Source organism: Temnothorax americanus, unplaced genomic scaffold (assembly GCF_048541705.1).
Source record: "Temnothorax americanus isolate GAGA-0224 unplaced genomic scaffold, ASM4854170v1 Scaffold45, whole genome shotgun sequence".
NCBI classification, from domain to species: Eukaryota; Metazoa; Arthropoda; class Insecta; order Hymenoptera; family Formicidae; genus Temnothorax; species Temnothorax americanus.
Genome location: NW_027509602.1, coordinates 706,238 through 725,772, shown reverse-complemented (window position 1 = coordinate 725,772; position 19,535 = coordinate 706,238). Strand labels below are relative to the sequence as shown.

The 19,535-nt window shown below is 44.6% G+C and overlaps 1 protein-coding gene across 2 annotated transcripts in view; it reads left to right on the top strand.

Annotated features, from left to right (window-relative positions):
* LOC143903255 (zinc finger protein rotund) overlaps nucleotides 1-19,535 on the top strand; it is a 168,475-nt gene that overhangs the window by 137,280 nt on the left and 11,660 nt on the right. The gene's annotated exons all lie outside the window — the stretch shown is intronic.

The following is a 19,535-nucleotide window of genomic DNA, read 5'->3' as shown; positions in this document are numbered from 1 at the left end:
GGTCGCTCCTGCACCACCGTCGTCGTCGTCGTCGTCGTCGTCGTCGTCGTCGTCGTAGGGAGAGAAGCGGTGGCCTCTCTCGCGAGGATGGTGGGGGGATCGGCTGTACGCGCGACGGCCACAGGAGCGAGCGAGACGGCGCGCCCCGTCGTAGCGCGCTCGGCTTAGCCGGCGGCTTGGTGAGAGAGAAGCCGCTGGTGGGGATACTGCACGCTCCGGCCGTTCCGAGGGCCGCGACGGCGGCGCAAAACATTCAGTCGGCAAAAAGTAGCCAAGGGGTGAGCATCACCCTGAGGTAGTAACCCAACGGAGCACACGCACGGCCGGAGCAGAGAGAACGGAGTAATATCGCAGTCGCGCGCAAGCCGCGAGTCGCCGGCGCTCCGATTTTCTGTCTCACCTGACAGGCTGTTTGGTGTTACTGCGCGACACGTCCGGAAGAACAAACGGAGGACGACATCGTCTCGGCATCTACGATTCCTGACTTGTTTCTATTTATTTATTTGTTTTCCTCGTTATAATCGGTGCGTAAAATTGTCCGCACGCCTCACGACCGACGACGAGTGGTGAATTCCGTTCGCGAGTGCGCGGTTCTCGTTCTCAGCGTGTCGTCTTTCTCCAACCCTCTCTTTCTCCCTCTTTTTCTTCACTCTCTTTAAATACATTTTCTCGATCGCCGCTCTGCGTTCGACGTCGCGCGTGCCACCCGGCGAGGTGCGCGCGCGATCGAGGGAGATGAGCGGGACCGCCGCCGTCGCGGATCGGACAGGAGATCGATGAATCGGCCGTTCTCGCGCCGATCGCTGGGATCGCGTCGAAAGAGGCCCGTCGAGGTGAGAGACGCGATCGCGACGTCTCGTACCGGTCGTCCCGCCGAAAGATCGGCACCATGAGCCGCGTGATCGCGCGAAGCCGCGACGTCGTGCAAGGTCGTCGCAGCAGCTGAGACTTTCAAAGTGCGGGACACGTCAAGGTCAGCCCCGCGCGTATCTCCGCGCGTGTCCTGCGCCGCCGGACGACCACGGCGACGGCAACGACGACAGCCACAACAACGACGACGACGACGACGACGACGACGACGACGACGACGACGAGGTGGTGGCGGAGGAGGTGGTGGATCGCGAGGATCACGACGAGGAGGCCGAAGACGCGAGATCGGAGACCCCCCGTGGTAGCGGTGCCGCGGGAGAGCAGCCGCGGCCGAGGGACCGGCCACGATCGGCATGGAGGTGCGCGCGATGGAGTACCGTCCCGTGTTGCCCGCGGGGATGATGCCCACCGGACTCCACCAGAACTATCACGCCGCTATCCCGGACCTCAGCCCGCCGAGGAGCCAGGGCTCCTCCACCGGCGGCGCTTCCTCGATCGGCGACTACGCGCCGCGTATGTACACGCCGCCCACGCCGCCCACGCCGCACGAGGACGAGAAGGTAAAGGACGCGCGAGACAGAGATATCGAGCGTATTCTCCCGATTGATCTCGGATCCGCGAGACCCGTCGCGATTTCATTCGATTCGCGCCGCTACCGCGATCCGAGAGATCCTGGCCGGAAAGAAGTGGCGCGAAAAGGTTGAGACACTTCAAAAACAGGGGTTGATTGCTCGTGACCGAGCAGAGTTCTGTGCAATAATAATCCCTTCGGGGACCGTTTATTTCCCTTTTTTTCCTAAGAATTCGAGGAGATTGATGCAAATGTAATTTCCTCAACTTGAAGATTAATTCTCTCGTGTTTCTTAAAAGAGCGGGTCAAACCGCTGTTGCGCGCGCCGAAGTCCTCGATTTATCTACGGCCACTTGTCCCTTTATTCAGCATTGAGAACTGAAGCTGTCACGCGCGGAATTACGAGCGAGATTACTTTATGCTTGGGCGAGCGAGCGCTCGGTATGATTAAGATTGCGCGAAAATAAGCGAAAGGAAATATCTTTTGGAGGAAAGTGGAGTACACGGGCTCGCATATGTTTTGTCGGATTCACGTTTACTCACTTGTCTCTTTACTTTCCATGTTGTGGCGATCGTGCACGTAGTAACAGACCCTTAGCGGCATCGATACTCGAATCTAAATAAAATAACAACGTATAAATATTACTGCAATATCCATGCAATACTGACAATTAGTTATTTATTATATTACACGAAACTCGTTTCGTCAATCAACATTCTTGTAATTGCGTTACAATAGGTCTCAGGCTATAAATACGCGTTAATGGTACTAATATATTGGTGCTAAATCTCTGGGAAATTAAAATAAAAACATAAATGTGAGGAGAACTTGCGTAACTTTTTTCAAATACCTTTAACTAATTACAGAACGATATTATGAAAAACCGTTTCAGGTTTTTGAGCTTTTCTAAATAACTTAAGTTGTATCATAAATATATTGTACAACTCTTTGACCTTTTGGTAATAATTAACACACAATTCACATTAGTATTTAAAACGGCTAAGAATGCAGTTTTGAGAGATTCCTCGATAAGCCGCTCCAACTTGAGAACAAAGCACACCGGAGCAAGGCCAATTAAATGAAATCATACAGTATATGCAAAATTGTAGATTGTCAAGTTATGCGCAAAATTATGAATGTAAATGAAGGAACATAAGAGCGATGACGTCTGAGTCACATCGCGGGGTACCATTTGCGCGCTGATGACTATGAAAAATGGAACGACGCGACGGTGAGAAGATGGATGTTTCGTCAATTCCTCGCGACAATAAGCGCGAAACAGGCCCATAAAGCGCCCCGAATGAAATCAGCGTCAACCACGAATTCAACGTGACGCACGTTATTCGATCTCGCGTTTCGGAAACTCACAAATTTTATCGGATCACGAGATTTCTGAAGAGGGCGCAGACGAGTAATTCACACGCTTACGAAGAAAGGTTTATTTTATTCAAATAAACTAAACAAGAAAATCCAAATTAGATTAACAAAATGTATTAGTTTTTCTAATAATAATTGCGTTAAAAAACTTCTAACCGCATCGTGTCCTTTTAATTAATATTTAAATTGTATTTACTATTGTAATATATCTGGATTTTTTCTCAATACGTGAAAAATTACGAATTAACGATATTTGAAACAAAATAGTTCAAACGAAGTGCTATTCAAAGCTAATCATGATTGTGGCTAAAATGGCATCCGTAAAAGAATCATGACTTGAATCATGACTTTGATTCTGAAGATTTACCTTAAAGTGATTATTTCTCTTGTTTCTTTCTTTTGTTCCTTGAGCTATGCAATACAAGAAGTACTAAATGAAAACCCCTTACGAAATAAATGTCGCCCGAGACATATATGTATACCTATAGTAAATAAGACATTTGGGACAAGGATACAACAAGAATCATATCAATTTGGAAAAACTTATTGAACTGGTAACCTCTCTTCACGGTTTCATTTTCATTTCTTGACATTTTTAACATTCATACTAAAATATGAATAGGGAATTGCTATACGAATGGTTACAATACATCGAATACATCGAAATACTGTGGTATATAACCACGGTCGATTAACATTGCCGTCGCATATGATTTGATTAAGTGATTCGCATAAATATTCATGGCATAGGCCAAAATGATTTTATAGGCTATAAATTTTTAACAAGCAGGAGAAAATATTTCATCGATATCTACAAGATGCTTTATTTTGCATTCGCTGCTACTCGGTTCTTTCAATTAAAACTCACGGAGATTGTTCTAAGTGCAATAGGCTACGCGAAAACATATACGTCCGTCAAAATGAAGCGACGCCGAAAGCTTCCTATCTTCCAAATCGTCTGACCTGACCGCGTAACATAACTGCATTGCATAACTGCGCGCGGACAATTATTATTTACGCTCAATAAAAAGAAACTGTCACGATAAAAGGTCGCCTTGAAGCGGGCTTAGTCCTCGAGAGCCCATAAAAAGTCAATCCACTCTTAACTGCTTTCCTGCAGTAAGTTTCGTAGCACCCCGTCGCGTCGCGCGAGCGTTGTCTCTCGTGAGAGGATTACGGGGATCGAATTAGACATCCTTGCTCCTAAAATTTGCGCGAGCGGCCGCGCCAAGGAGCATCGCAGGCCCGAGAGAAAAAGTGAGAGAGAGAGAGAGAGAGAGAGAGATCAGATTATCACGCTCCAAGTCATGAATAAATGTAAATCGGTGTAATACGATATCTCTGTTGGTTCTTCGGAATTTTTGCTGGCGGACTCGCGAGACAAGGAGTTCATTGCGTAGGGAAATAAAACCGACCGCACAGGGACGATACACCGCCTTCCGAATTTTTTCCCATCTATTACTATTAATTGCGCCATGGAAATAAATAAAAAAGCCATCACGCATGGTAATGTAATGTAAAATTAAATTTCTAAACAAATAAAAATTTATCATCTTTCCTTGGAATTATTAAATTCGCTGAGAAATCGTAGATTTTCTCAACGGTTTCGGTGAAAACGAGTCCATCTCGAGTTGAGATTCGAAGAATCCATCCGCGGACGAAAGGCGGTGTCGGGATGTGAAATACAAGGCGGGGTATACGCTTTATATGAAAGGAAATAAATGAAATAAAACGCGAATGTAAGTCGTAAGAAAATCAACATTGATCGATTCCGATCGGTTCTCCTTGTTGCGCCTTACGTAGGAACGCGGGGCATGTTCCAGATATCCGTAGGAAGCAACGAGGAGGATTTCTGTGAGGCAGCCGCCTGTCTTAAGAATGCTTTCACAGTGCGCAATTTTCCAGAACCGTACGACAATAACGCTGTCACAATAAGGGCTTCTGCGAGGCGCGCGGCCCGCTGGAAAACGAAAAAGATAATCTGCTCGGGGTACAGAAATAAACGATACGATCGACTCCCCGTGTATCGAGGCATCTTCTTTCTTTCCTTCTCTCTCTCTCTCTCTCTCTCTTTCTCTCTCTTTTCTCTTTCTTTCCGTCTCTTTTTCTCACTTTCCTCCTTGCTCCTCATCTTTCACCCGATGGTGGGGGCGAATCTTGAATGGCCGGTGAGGAAGGAGCGTTGGTACCGTGGATTGAAAAGGGATGGCAGGGAAGCGGGAAGTGGGAATTGGAGGGAGGGATAGGGGAGCGCAGGAGAGCTCTATACTTTTCTTCGCATTCGACGAGTAATTCCATTTGTGCGTCACTGAGATTCTGAAACTTGACCTGTTAAAAAGTCTTTTACCAGCGGGCTCTTGTTCGTCGAGCTGCAAACGCCGTCTTGTGAGAAAGCGAGGATCCTCGGGCTCCCTGATACTCGTCGATTCGGAAAATTGTGTCGAAATATTATGGCAGATTCGATCGCCGTGTAAAGTAAAAGTACCAATACCCGGACACTTAAGAGTAGGTAAATGTACCAATACCTGGACACGTATCTATGTCTGGGACACGTATCTATACACCTTTAAAAAATATATAAATTTATAGAAATAAACGTTTGGATACTATATAGCTATAGTTTCAAACTACAAGACAAAATATTTTTATCTTTGATTTTAATTCGCGTTATACTCATAAGTAATAAAGGTGTCTAGATATAGGTACATGTCCGGGTATTGGTATAGTTTTACCTTAACACCGCTGGATTTAAAAGCGCGGCGTTACGCTTTTGTTTAAAAAGCAGCTTTCGAGAGCGCGTCGGGAGAAACTGTTACTTTCAGCTCGAGTGGTACCTCCTTCGCGTACTCGTGCGAAATTGCTAATGCAGACGATATTTTGTTATTAAACGGAAACGCGGCCTACGCTTTTTTACAAGCTTTCAGCTAAAGTTGCGTTAAAAAGGGAGGAAGAGGCCGCGAAAAAGAATATCGTTAATTCACTTCGGTACTGCGTTTTAATAACTCTTTCGTCACCGGGGGTAGTCTCGTTTCGTTTGTACGTCAACGAGATCGCGTAACTCGATGCACTGGAAAAAGTCCTTTTGTTCCGAATGCACGTCGTCCGCTTCGTAGAAAATTGCAGAGAAACTCGGGAGAAACGGAGAACGAAGCGCAATGCAGTGCTTTGCACAATGAGGAAAAATAAGAAAACCGGCGCAAATCGACAGCAGAATTAATTCCGGTAACGAGCGTCTAGGGAGAGGGATTTTTTGGGGATTTTTATGCAAATTACTTCGCGATCGCTTTCTCATGTTCGAAAACTTGTATAGTTAGAACTGAAAATTGTTTATATCTCACGAATATAACTCGGGGGGGGGGATATATATATATATAATATATTCGCTTCTTTCTCTCTCTCTCATGATGATAATCGACCAATTTTTCTTTCTAGTATCGTTTGAATATTATTTTCTAGGATATTAATATCTCTATTTAGTATTATGTAAGAGGGATGTAACGTATGGTTTTTTACACTAATAAATAAATTACAATAGTTTTATGTGGTATTCAGGGTAAGATATATTATAGAAAACTAATAAAATATATATATGTATATCAGAGAGAAGAGCGAAATATATAAAAAGATTAGTGACAATTTGACACAACCAATCAAGTTGCGCCGTTCGGAGACGACTCTGCCTTTGTTCTTCTCGTTCAAATTGTGTTTACGAAATCACTGTGTCATGCCCGGGCGCTTTTTTGGACTTCGTATTGTTATATGTACGACAAGTGCTTTGTTTATTTCTTCGATCATGTGTGATCGAAACATATTTTTCTAACATTTATCTCACCGCAATATATCTACGCTATTCTTTGAATATTAATATATCTATTTAGTATTAAGTCAGTTAATTAGATTATTTAATTATCTTCGACTCTAACGAAATATCTTCACTGAATTGCGCAATACAAATTACAAATTGTGTCATGTATCGCGCGATACGTTTGTTTCTTGTTCCGAAGCGACATGTTTTGATAACTTTGAGTAGATTCGACCAGAAAGCGGATCTCACTTTTGCCCGTCGCGGTCTTAAATAGAAAATAAAGATTTGTGGCATATATTAAGCGCGAGAGACCCTTTTCTTTTCTGAGAGGACACAGGATACCATATTTCTCCTACGGAAGTTATAAAAAAGCGTCGTGTTCGACTGAAGTTGAGATAGTAGAACTCACACGCGTTTCTATTTCTAGTACTTACGAAAAAAAAAAACCGTAACAGACGGAGAAAGAGAGTGAAAAAGAAGGGAGGGGGGCATAATTTCTTCTTTTATCTTCCGACCGTGATGAAAAGAAATGTTTATGATAATGAAAATTACATTGGAAGTTTTTTTTCTCATTCCGCCACGGTACGCAGCTACTTAGAACCTGCAACGAAATGCTCGTCGTTTGGAAAATCCGTTTAGATTTAGTTGCCAGACTTACATTGGTTTTCGGCAAATCATCCATCTCCGGATATTATAAGAGCGATACGCAGAAAACGCGCTGAACGTGCTAAATTAAACTTTGGCATACATTCGATCCACAGATTACACTTTGGTATTAATATATAAACTATATTTATATTCTCTTTTTTGTAACGCGGACGACTTCGTTGTATATTTTATAGTAACACTATTAGAAAAATGGAGTATGCAACTTATGAAACTGTTTGATGTCGCATTAAGATTAGATAAATATGAGTCCCGCGCATGTGCGTTTCGCGTGCTGCTGAAGCTTATTGCTACGAGCAAACTGCGTTAATTAGAATGAAGTCCGGACGAAAATCATGCGCGAATAAACTTGTGATACATCTGGCCAAATATTCCGTTTACGGAGGTATTCGTGCTTCACTTCTACGTACATAAACATGAAACTTGTGCCACGTATACACGTAATAACCAGGCACACACGCACGTACACATACATTGTATTTACAGGATTTGTGCGTGTGCATAATTACACTGTATTTACTTATCTAATTGCAACCTGACCGACGAATAGATACATGGCATTTTCTATAATTTGGATTTAATTTCATTCGACGTAACATTTTAGTGATAATAGTTTTAATTAGTAACAAAAACAGAGAACTACCGATAATAATTATGCAACATACAAATTCGAAACGTTATGTGACACGCATAAAATTCGAAAAGAAACTCGATTGTCTTCGAATATTGCGTCGCGATACGGAGACGATTTACTCGCTCAACAATCCACGATAATTTCCCGCCGTCGCTAACTCGCATGGCGTCTATCGTCGGCGGAGAATACGGTTGGTCAGAGACACCCCGTATACACGTATATACGCACAAAGGGTGGGACCGGTGGCGTAAAAGAACCCGGGCGCTCCGAAACACGAGGCTAGCCTTCTGCCATGCCGCGCCGCTTCAGCTTTCATTAAGGAATCGTTAGCGCCGTCGCTCTCGTCGGCATCCTCCTCCTCCTCCTCGCCACCGTGGTCCGCTGATGCTCCTGCCTCGCCTCTCGCCTCCATCTTTTTCCCCCCTTTTTCTCCTCTCCTCCTCTTCCGAACGTATATCGGCGCTCCGCTTTTTCGTTTTATCTTCGTGCTGTTCGCCGTCGTTTCTCGCTCCTTTCCCCTTCTATAATTTTTCCCTGTCCCTATCCGTCGCTTTTTCTCGTTTCGAATGGAAAATCGAACGGTGCTCCGGCGGCCGCGTTGGGAATTTTCGTGCATTAAGATGTCGAAGAGAAGGGAGGCAATTCGAAATTTTTATTATTCACTTTACTTCCTGTACAGTTTCTTGCCACATTAAGAAACAACTTTAATCCCTGTGTTCCGAGGTATCTTATTTTTTCGGCTCCGTCTCGTTTCCAACGGTGATTTTAATTATCGAAGATCGGCGGCACTTCGGCGTCGTATAGCGAAACATCGCACCGGCGCAATGTTGATTTCCAAAACCAACCTCTTCGAACAAGGCTGCATGCGTTCGTATGCACCTTTTTACGAGGGGCGCAGATGGCCGCCGCAGATCTCGCCTTTTTAGGGTGTGCGTGCACGCGTATGCGCCAGCTATTGCTAATAGGAAAAAAAAATCCTTCCCTAGGAGCCGCATTCCGGTTCCGCAGTTATCATAGCCAAGGGATATACCATCTCCCGATTTTACGCCGCAAACCCCTCTATCTCTGATGACACGCGTACTACGAGAGGGTGGATCCCCGCGCTATGGGTGAAGTATAGGGTGAAATATTTATCGAAAAAAAAAACCCGTACCCTCTATAGCAGCGAGACGATATTCTCTATTTGTCTGCAGTTTAGTTGCAATATACGTGTATTTGTATTAACATGTTACACATGATCTCCGAGTCGTTTTATTTTTTATTAATCAATTCGCGACGCGACGGTATACCTACTGTTGCGGAGAATGGAAAAAACACAGATATAAAGCAGACTGATAAAGTTCTCTGAAATTATATCGCCCCGAAACGGGGCAGGATCGCTGTGAAGCTTATGATCAGCGAGGGAATATGCGCTTCTTTCGTATTTCAATCACTGCTCGGCGAACGCGAACTCGGAAGAGAGGCCGTGCGTTTACGACGGGCAATTGTGTTGCGGGCGAACGCGTTTCTCCGCGCGCGCTTGCGAAAGAGCGCGGAAACATCGAAGCGGGAAAAATGATCCTGCGCGACTCTCCTTTTGCTCGTGCTTCTTCCGCGCGTTCCATTCATCGCGTATCAATTTTCCCTGCTTTTTCCTTACCACTTCATCCCATCGCCGTGGCCACCGCTCGTTCCCGCTCACGCGCGGATGCCTTTGGGCAGTTTTTATTTCGCCGCGCTGCTGACGAGTCTCTGGCTCTCGTTCTAGCCCGAAGACCGCGCGCGAGCACACCTCACGTCCATAAACAACGACGTTACATTCCGTCTAGATTCTAGAATCACTTCGCTCGACGCATTCTCTCTCTCTCTCTCTCTCTCTCTTTTTGTTTGTCCTTCCTGTGCGTAATTGCTTACAACTTGCAATACTTTTCGCATTTGCGTACCGCTAGCCATTTCGTTACTCAGACACGCGCGAACGGTGTTTTACCGACGGTATTACATTTGCGCATTCCCCCTGGCGTGATAAATGTTATCACGATCGAAAGTGACCCGCGCAGAATGCAGAAATTTCGTCGGAAAAAAAAAAAGATGTATTTTCATTCAAGTGTTCTGCACAGCGTTCAATGAAACGCGCAGAATTTACGACGATAAAATCTATACTCGCGCCCGGCTTGCTGTTTAATAAAATATTATCTCGCGCAAAGAGAAGCGCTTTGTGCTTTATAAAATGTTTTATTTTATAGAACGCCGTATCCGAGCGCGAAACACCGTGCAGTTCTAGGGATAAGGCAACGTCCTCTCCACACATTGATCTCTCTTCTCTCCTCTTACTAATTACTCTTTCTCCCGTGGCGCGCGAGCGCTACTGGCTCGGTTTTTGTTTGCGTCTCGAGGCTAAAGCGATTCTGAAACCGTTCCTAGTAAACCACGGTCTCTACGTTAATGAATGGCAGGAATAGAGAGAATATGAATCGCCGCCGCGCCCGCGTCTGTTTCGAATTGCTTCCAACAGAAATTGGATCGTGCGTTATTCTTTCATTAGGCGTGGGCATTGATTCCGTCGAATTTGGAGTTACTGCTGTAACGTGCGATTTCCACAACCATCCTAATAAGCAAACATCGTTAATATACGTGAAAAAGTTTCTGTAAAAAGACAACCCGCTTGTATATATAACGCGTATTAAAAGAGATAGTAATACGACATTCGATTCTGTCTTCCTAGAACAATAAAATATGTTGACGAAAATTTGTTGCTATATTTCTTTCGATTAGTCAGGCAATTCCGAATAATCAGGCCTAAAGGTCAATTAAAATTCCGTGTAGGATGAAACAGGAAATAAAGTTTCTGTTTTCGTCAATTATACCGGAATAATTCGTTTCTCGGATGAATGATTAACCACCGCAGAAATCTGGATTGGCGGAAACGTCCCGGCAGAAACGTAATCTAATATTTTTACATGGTTTCCGGTCAGAGGTATCGCTCAATGAATTCCAATGTAACGTGTAATTAGTTGCAAAACACTAATTATCGGCCGGCGATGGATCGCATAAGCCACCAAAGGTCGATCGGCACTGATTACACAACTATTTTGCCGAATTGTGAACTCGGAACTCTAATGTGATGTCCGATTATGAGGCTGTGCTCGCGTATAAATGACCAGTTTAGTACGACCAGTTTAGAGTTTGTGCTCGGTGATCTCAACAAGCGCGCGGCCGCGCTTGGGTTTAATGAATGGCGGGGCTTCGCGGCCAATCAACTACCAGCTTAAACCCGGTCCATAATTACTGTATATTGTTTCAGAACACGATCGTGCGTTTTAAATCCCTCGCGTCGGGCCAGCGCCATTTATCATTATCTCTCGGCATTTGCAATAAAATGCTAAAAACTGCGTGTTGCGTGAAAGTGCGACGCCAAGTAACAAAAAGGGAGATCGGTCGTTATAAAAAAAATTCGTCCGCAATTAAAATTATCGTGTCGAATAAGAGAAACTTTTACGTTTGTTACCTGACTGTGTATTTAAAAAAGGACAAAATTTAAACAAACGCGAACACGCCAGTCAGCATGAAATCCCGCGTTTTAAGCTTAATCTATGTAAAACCGACACATTAGCGGGTTAAATCTTTTTTTTTTTTTTTGCGCAACGCTACCCAATTGCGTAATACGACGTGGAGGAAACGGCGACATCGAGCGTGAAGAGCATAACACGGCGCACGGAAGTCGCCGGACGGCGTGAAGAGGAATCCGCAGGCAATTGTTCTTGTTTTTCGTTAGGGTGGTCCAGAGGTTAGCCAATTAGACAAGGGATTGTATAATTGGGTAGATAAAGAATCGGGCGGATATTCTCCCAGGCACCTGCCAGCTGCCGTGTCGTAGACGAGGACGAGGCGAGTCCCCGAGAGAGAGAAAGAGAGAGAGAGAGAGAGAAGAAGAAGTCGGAAACCGGTCGCCGCCGTTTCGATCGTTGCGCCTCCGTCGCGCGCGCGTTCCTCCCGACGCCGTAAAAATTATCCTCTCCGTCATTATCATTCGAATATTCGGACACTTCGTTCCCTCTGTGTCTACCGTCGAATTATTTATCGATGCTTTTCTCAGAAAAGCAGTTTGTCGCGAATCGAATCGATCAAGGTGGCGCGAGGATTCTGTCTCTCTCATGGCCAATTTCGCGAAGCTTTATCAATTTCGTCATCGCTGCCTTTGCTGATGGCAACGTCCTCGACCTTCTATCAAATTGTCCGACTATTATTGTAATCATTTTTTTTTGCTTCACCGATTAGCGAATGCTAACCGCGGAACTTTGTTCTTATCTGTATCGTCGTCGCAACTTTATGAAAACTTTAATGATCAACATATATAATTCGTGTAATACGAACGTAAACCTTTAGTTGCGCGCTCTCCCCTAATTGTGTTTGGTTCCCCTCTTCGGGATACGGTATTATCAAGCGACGATAACCTCAGGAAGTAACTCCCGACGAATGTTACAGTTACAGCCAGCTTTATCGCGGCTAAATAATAACGAAGTTGTGCGGGCAGCCGTGTGTCACGTGTCGCGATATGTATACCGCGGCACATCGTGGATATTCGCCGCGGCGGAAACTTGTCTGACCGTCGCGCTCTTTCGCGCGTACGTGTACAATCGCCGCGTGTCATTAGACAAAACGCCGTGTGGCTCGAGAATGTCGGCTGGTGCCGGGCGAAACGATAGCGGGAATCGATGGCTTGAAAACCTGTCAACCGAGACGTGGCGCGTTGCGCAAATCGCACTTCTGGACCGAGCCGGCCAGGAACTCGCCGAGTCAGTTTCCGTTTATTAGAATATATAAATACTTCTTCGAAACAATAGATACATATATCGCCGCCTTTCCCGAGCCACGCGAACGCGCGTGGCTCGCTGGACGAACTTGCTACACTTGGATAAAGGTCACTGCTCACCGAGAGCGACCTTATCACTCTGGCATTAGACGATTTGAACCGTGCGAGCGCGGTGTCGCCCGATAACCATAATCGTGCCGCTGTCAGACGCCGGATTGTCTTACGTGACACGTGTACGCCGAGATTTGCAACTGATTTAAATCTTTTAACGAGGCTACAATTCGCCAGCTGCGATTCTTACAAATTTATTATAATTTTATGCACGAGTTCAAGGATTTTTCAGCATCTTCGCTGAAGATCAAGAGACAGATGAGAGAGGGGGAGATAGAGAGAAAGAAAAACAGACAGAAGGAATCAGTCATACGGGTCGATGAATATTTCTTAAATGTGTCTCCGAGATTCTGGAGGGATCTACTTTTACTCTTCTAATTTACAGATAACTTCGAATCGTCGGGAATTTTGATTATTTAGGCATGAGGAGTCAATAGACTCTACTTATCGACCGGATAAATCTTCGAACGTGCGACTCTAGTTGCCGCTAGTATATCGATACTTTCACTTTCTTTTTTTTAAATCGTTAGTTCCTTAATTCCGCTCAGTTTCGGTCGTTGGTTCCGAATCGCTTCGTATACATATACCTCAACGGTATCGACAGTTACGTAACCGCGGCTTCTGTCCGTCTCTTCGACGAATCTGAAGATCTTTAGACACCGTTTTGCAAGTGCTTTTCGCGAAATTATTTCCGCTTCGCCTCGGCAACGTGCTGGAGAGCATTCCGAAACGTTTTGAAATTATCTCGCGTATGTGCGCGCGTCGCCGCTATTATCCAGACTATCGCGGCTGAGCGGAGCTTATATAGTTTATCGCGGGTTGCCGGGTTGATTTTGACCCGGCGCGGCGTGTCAACCCGGCTACGAAAATTCCTATCAACAGGTTGTCACCGACTTCTCCGGACCGCGCTGCTACAGCAGCAGCTCCGCGGGCGAGCGGAGAACCGGAGCACGACGACGCTGTTACACGTGCATTGCGTTGTTCATTAACTCGTGGATTTCCAGCTCGGTATTTACGCAGATACCTTTCCCGGAAAAATTTCCGGGCCTCTGTGTCCTAACCGTTTCTCGTAAAATCGGCTCACGTCGACATACACGTGAATAAAGCGTCATCGTTATACATTCCGTACGCTTCATCGATCGCGAAGCGCGGCAATTATTACTATTAAGTAAATTAGTGCGGTTATAAAAACGGCCTGTTAATAGATATGAGTCGCAGTTAACGTTAGCTAATATCAAATGCGATAGTATTAAAAACGGTAATTAAAGTTCATATATATGCATATTATATATGAATTGATACACGATTCATTAAAAAATCCGAGAATAGTATATTACACTACAAGGGCCGAAAGTTGAATTGTCGGCCCTGCGCGTCATGATGCCCCGAGGCGAAGCCGAGGGCATCATGACGAGCAGGACCGAGATTTCAACTTTTGGCCCGCGTAGTGTATACGATTTTTCTTCATAGCCGGTCGAAAGTACGTTATTAATTTTACTTTTTTTAACTTTAAATGTTAATAAGCATGTTTTTGATGCCTGCCCCCGACATTTGCGGCACGAGCGAAGCGAGTGCTGCTGGTCGGGGGGGCAGGCATCAAATACATTCTAAGAGTCAAGTTAAAATACACAACCAAATTATTTTCTTCACAGTTTGACAGTGAAGTTTTGTGTTCTATCTGCCACTTTTTATACGTGTCGTAAACAAGATTGTATCGATCAACAGACTTCTTTGGCAACGTATCTGTATTTATTATCAATCGCGCTTCTGCATCGAAATTTCGTATAACTTCTTCCTCGTCTACGGATTCATCAGATGACATATTGACAGAACAATATTGATGACTATTTTTAAGGTTAAAGGGCGTTAAGGTTTAAAGTTATAGAGAGCGCGCGTGTACTTTTTACAGGGAGTAAATGTTAAACTTTCGTCCCTGCTATTAGGGACGAAAGTACGTACTTTCGACCGAGGTATGAAGAAAATTCTAATTTTAGTGTTCGCTAAATAACAATACTGCTTTAGCAATAAATTTTATTATAAATATTATAATGTGCTGCACGATATAAGAGACTTGCGACGCAATCGAAATTCGCCAGGCACGAGCAAATGTGTCCGAAGTTAAGATAAGTCGATTAAAGTGAAGTTGACAAGAGCTTCAGCTTCCAATTATTGGATGTTTTCGCGATTTTTTAATAAGTTCCGTTGTTTCATTATATACGAAAGTATTGAAGTATTGAATGACTTTTACATCCCCACTTAATCACCATGGCGTTTTTACGTGATTAATAAGCCGCTTTCAAAGCTTGAAGCTTTTGTTTGCAAAAAAGATCGCTACAAGTCTTTATCGCCTTAATGAATTGGCTTTACGAGCTAAATGCAAGAGAGCAAAATGTCGATAATCGTAACGAACTCAATCGCATTTAGAAAGCCTTTTATTTCGATAAAATTAATTATCTCGGCAGTTTTATTTTGACTTCGGCTTATCGGGTATTTTATAAATTCCGGCATGCTGTGAGTAACGTTACTAGGGAAAGCTGTGAAAGACACATACATGTGTCTTTATCTTACGAGCACGATGACGCAAATCAATTTCAACGCGCATGATAGAATGTATAAATCCGTAAATTACATTATTTGAAATTTAGAAGTTCTCTAAAACATTGTACGGTGAAACATCTCGTTCCTCGTGAAAGAAAAAAATCGCGCATATATTCAATAAATATATTCAATCACGTGTGCATATATATTATATTCAATTTATATTGTATTTCGAAACGAATTTCGGAATTATGTATTAACACGTTATTTAACATATTCATTGTGTTTGGATAATCAAAATGTTAAATGAATTTTTAACCACACGTGAGAACTCGACAGGATCACGAATGTTGGAGTTTTCAGATACCTTGGACTTGGAAATTTAAAAGATTTTTTTTTTTCTAAACTTTGGCACATCTCGTTAGTCCGCTCGGATACTTCTCTCGATGTCCTCGAAACGAACTCATTGAAAATAGAGGAGATGGATAAAAATTGCAGAGAGATATATCCGCAATAAGTAGGAGATTGCCAATTGCTCAATTAAATTGTACTTTTATCGGACGCCGACCTTGACTGTCGGCTTTGCCTTCCTCTCCTCGTCGCCGTCGTCCGACGATCATTAAGGTCGAAATATTTAAATTGAATTTACGATATCTGGCCCCGAGGCTACTTCGTAGACTACTTCGCGGAGGTTCAAGAACCAGACAGACGAGGAGGAAACGGAACGGCAAATATACATAGACTAGATGCGAAGGACCGTCATCCATCACGGAGTATAACGCTATACGGAGCTTTATGGGCCGCGTGTCGAATGACGAAATTCTCTCGTACGCATACGATCGCATACCGTCCTGAACTCTCGGATATACGGCGAGATGAATACATGTCGATTGTGCCGTTGGCCACGAATGCGATGCGAATACGTGATAATTAATCGTCGATTTCATCGAGAGAAACGCGAAACTTACGACTAAAGGTTGATTCACACTATACGGCACGGACCGTCACGTTCCGACAACGGACACATACGTTAGACAAGAATACCTATTGTCTCCATCCTTGTCTAACGTACGCGAACGTACGTGTCGTTGTCGGAACGTGACGGTCCGTGCCGTATAGTGTGAATCAACCTTTACGTGTGCATCGCGGCTGAGATCTGAGATGACCTCATCAACCGATTTTTGTTTAAGAGAACCGTTTAAGAAGGCCCGATTCCAATTCGAGAATTTAACACGGCGCGCGCGCGCGCGCTTCTAAAATCCCGCTGATGATCCCGCGGTGTATATATACGATTTATACACCCGCGGCTGCGTCGGTCGGCGCGCCGTCGCGGCAAATGTACTTCGTCTCGGCTTCTTAAGTATTGCCTAAGTAAATCGACGTCGATTAATCAGAAATGACAGGAGGACTAGCCGGTTGCCCGGCGGGCATAGTTCCTCGCCGGTTTCGTAATTAGAGGCGCTAATTTCGCATACCTGCGCGCGCAGTGTCTGGCCGACGTAATTTCTGGATTTATCGCTATTATTTTTCTTGAAGGCGCATCTCTCGCGCGAGAGAGGAGGACGAGGGGGGGGGGGGAAGGGACGGAAGGCACGAGATTCCGGCTGTCCGATTTAATTCGGCAGGACTACTTCGGAGCCGTCGCGCACAGCGCGCGCGTTTCGCGCGTCGCGTCCCGCTCGCGTTACAGATTAATTCACGCGTTTAATCGTATAATCCGGAGATTCTTTCAACGGAATTTCCTTCAAATTCTGCTCGAATAAGTCGCGCTCGCAGGATCTCCGCGGATCGGGCCAAACTGCCTTCTGTCAATTATAACCGCCAATTTTTATTTGGCGCCGCCGTTGATTTGCATCGAGAAATTCTTTAATTGAATCAAGTCCATTTTGAACGGCGAGAGATCTCTTCTCCAAGTTCTCGCGCAGAGAAGAATCCATATACGCGAATATTTAGTCTGCCAATCAGCGGCCTTTCCTCCGATTCTTTCAAACATTTCGCAATTAAATCAACGAATAGAAGAGATAAAATTTAATTTGCAGACCGCGAGAAGCTTATAATCGCCCACTTTTAGGAGTTTCGTTAGTATTTTTATTAGGATTCATGGCGTACTTCGTCTCGTTTATTTTAAATAAATTTCGCACAGTTTGCAGAGCAATTATCTCCATGGTCTAACGTCTGTCAATTTAGAAGCATTGATTTGTCGATCCATTGATACGAACTGGCGTGATTTGTATTCCACAACATGGATGATTTATTCCGCGACAGGAGAAACCTTGACTAAAGCTAATCCCTCATTCTAACACATGTATAATGATGCGTGGCGAAGATCGCGCGCACGAGGCCAGAATTTACTTATAAGTTTGTCGACCTTTTATATTGTTTCCAAGTTTGCGCGAATACTGCATATATTCAACAGACGGAGAAGGATGAAATTATCGCTTTGATGTCCCGATCTGAGAAGAACGGCTCTAGATTTTATTTCCTTCGTTATTCCTTATTTTAACAACAATTAAGAATTAATTATACGTATAAAAATATCGTACATAGAATCTTTGCACGGTGGTTTTGCAAAGAGGGAACACCACGAATAATCTATTTTAAATATAAGCAGACACTATAATTACGATTTAATAATTTATATGTCGATAATATAAATAGCGCTTCTCCTCTCGCCTCCTCTAATTGTTCTCGCGCCCCTCAGACTCGCCGTTTGCTTGCCGCGCTAAAGGAGCGAAAATGAAAAAAAAAGAAAAGAAGAGAATGACGCGCAACACAGACTGTCGCGTTACGTGGACTATGCTCGAACTTGACACCGACAAGGACGTGTTTCGAAAGGAGGAAATAAAAAAATAGCAGCTCCAACCCGTTAAAGGACGCGCCAAGTCAGCCGTTGAAGCCTCGAGCGAGAACGTCGATCGATTACCGAGTAAATCACGATCCACGACAACCGTAAAGCGATCGTTAACCGACTTGCCGTTAGCGTGCTTGGATTATCGCTCTCTTCCTGCTTCTGTTAAATAGCGCGCGAAGATGTAAAAATTATAAAAATCCACGCGAGTCTATACGTGTCCTTTGTGTCTACTCTGCATTATGTGTTAAAAGGATTTAAAATGTTTTACAGCAACTTTGAAATTCAAGAAATCTGTAATTAAACATCTCTCAATGCAACTCAGTTCACAATGGAAACGTGAATTGTTCGCTTCGCCGTCCTTTATACAGACTAATCGAGAGACAGAGGTTGCGTAAATCGTTCCGAAGTGAGTTATTGTTTACGCGAACCGTGAGATCCCGAAGTTTTCCAGCTGGAAATAACGAGCCTTCATCGAGAGCGGCGGTAACGAGGAGTCGGTCGTCCTTTCCGAGAGCTCTCCCCGGGCCCTTGGCCACGCGAAGGACCCCAGATCCCTCGCCCTAGATCCCCGGGCGTGGCGAATACACGAGCGACGGTTTCAGAAAGGGAACCCGCCGTTTTACGTAATAACCTCGGTCGAACGGAGGCGAACGAAGCCAGGAAACTGGCTTCTTCGCTCCGCCACGTCCGCGCCGTCGCTCCTCGCGTGTTCAGGATCGTTTCTTCGACTCTCCGACACGTCATTCCGGTGCGATACCTTCTCGTCCGCCGCGGCGTCCGTCGGAAGACAATTCCACTGCCCTTTCCACGAAGCCGAAATAAACCCCCCGCACGATCGTTACCTCGGAGCATCACGGATCATCTCGTGACCGGCGTTATTATTCCGGTAATGATGCGCGCGCACGTCATTACGGATGAATGAGACGTTTTAGCGGCATTAGTGACCCACGCCGTGGACGGGACGGAAATTTCGAAAGAAAGTAGGAACTTCTCGAGGTCGAAAATAGCGGCGAGGGTTGCACCGCGCGATTATCCCCGGGCGGACGCGGGGACTCGTGTGTAACATCGACGAGTGCTGCTGCGTCACGTTTGAGCAATTAATCGCGCTTGTGATAAAATCGGAAAATATTGGAAAATATTATCGCTCTAATAAGATTGCAGCGCAATTAGAATTAAAGCGGATGTCCGATTACGAAATGGCGCGGCGTTAAAAAATTGTGAAAGTACGGCAATGGCGCGACAATCACAAGTCTCAACACCGCGCGGATTGATATACGTCGAAATAAATATTCATTTGAATTTTGAATTGTATTACGAGATGC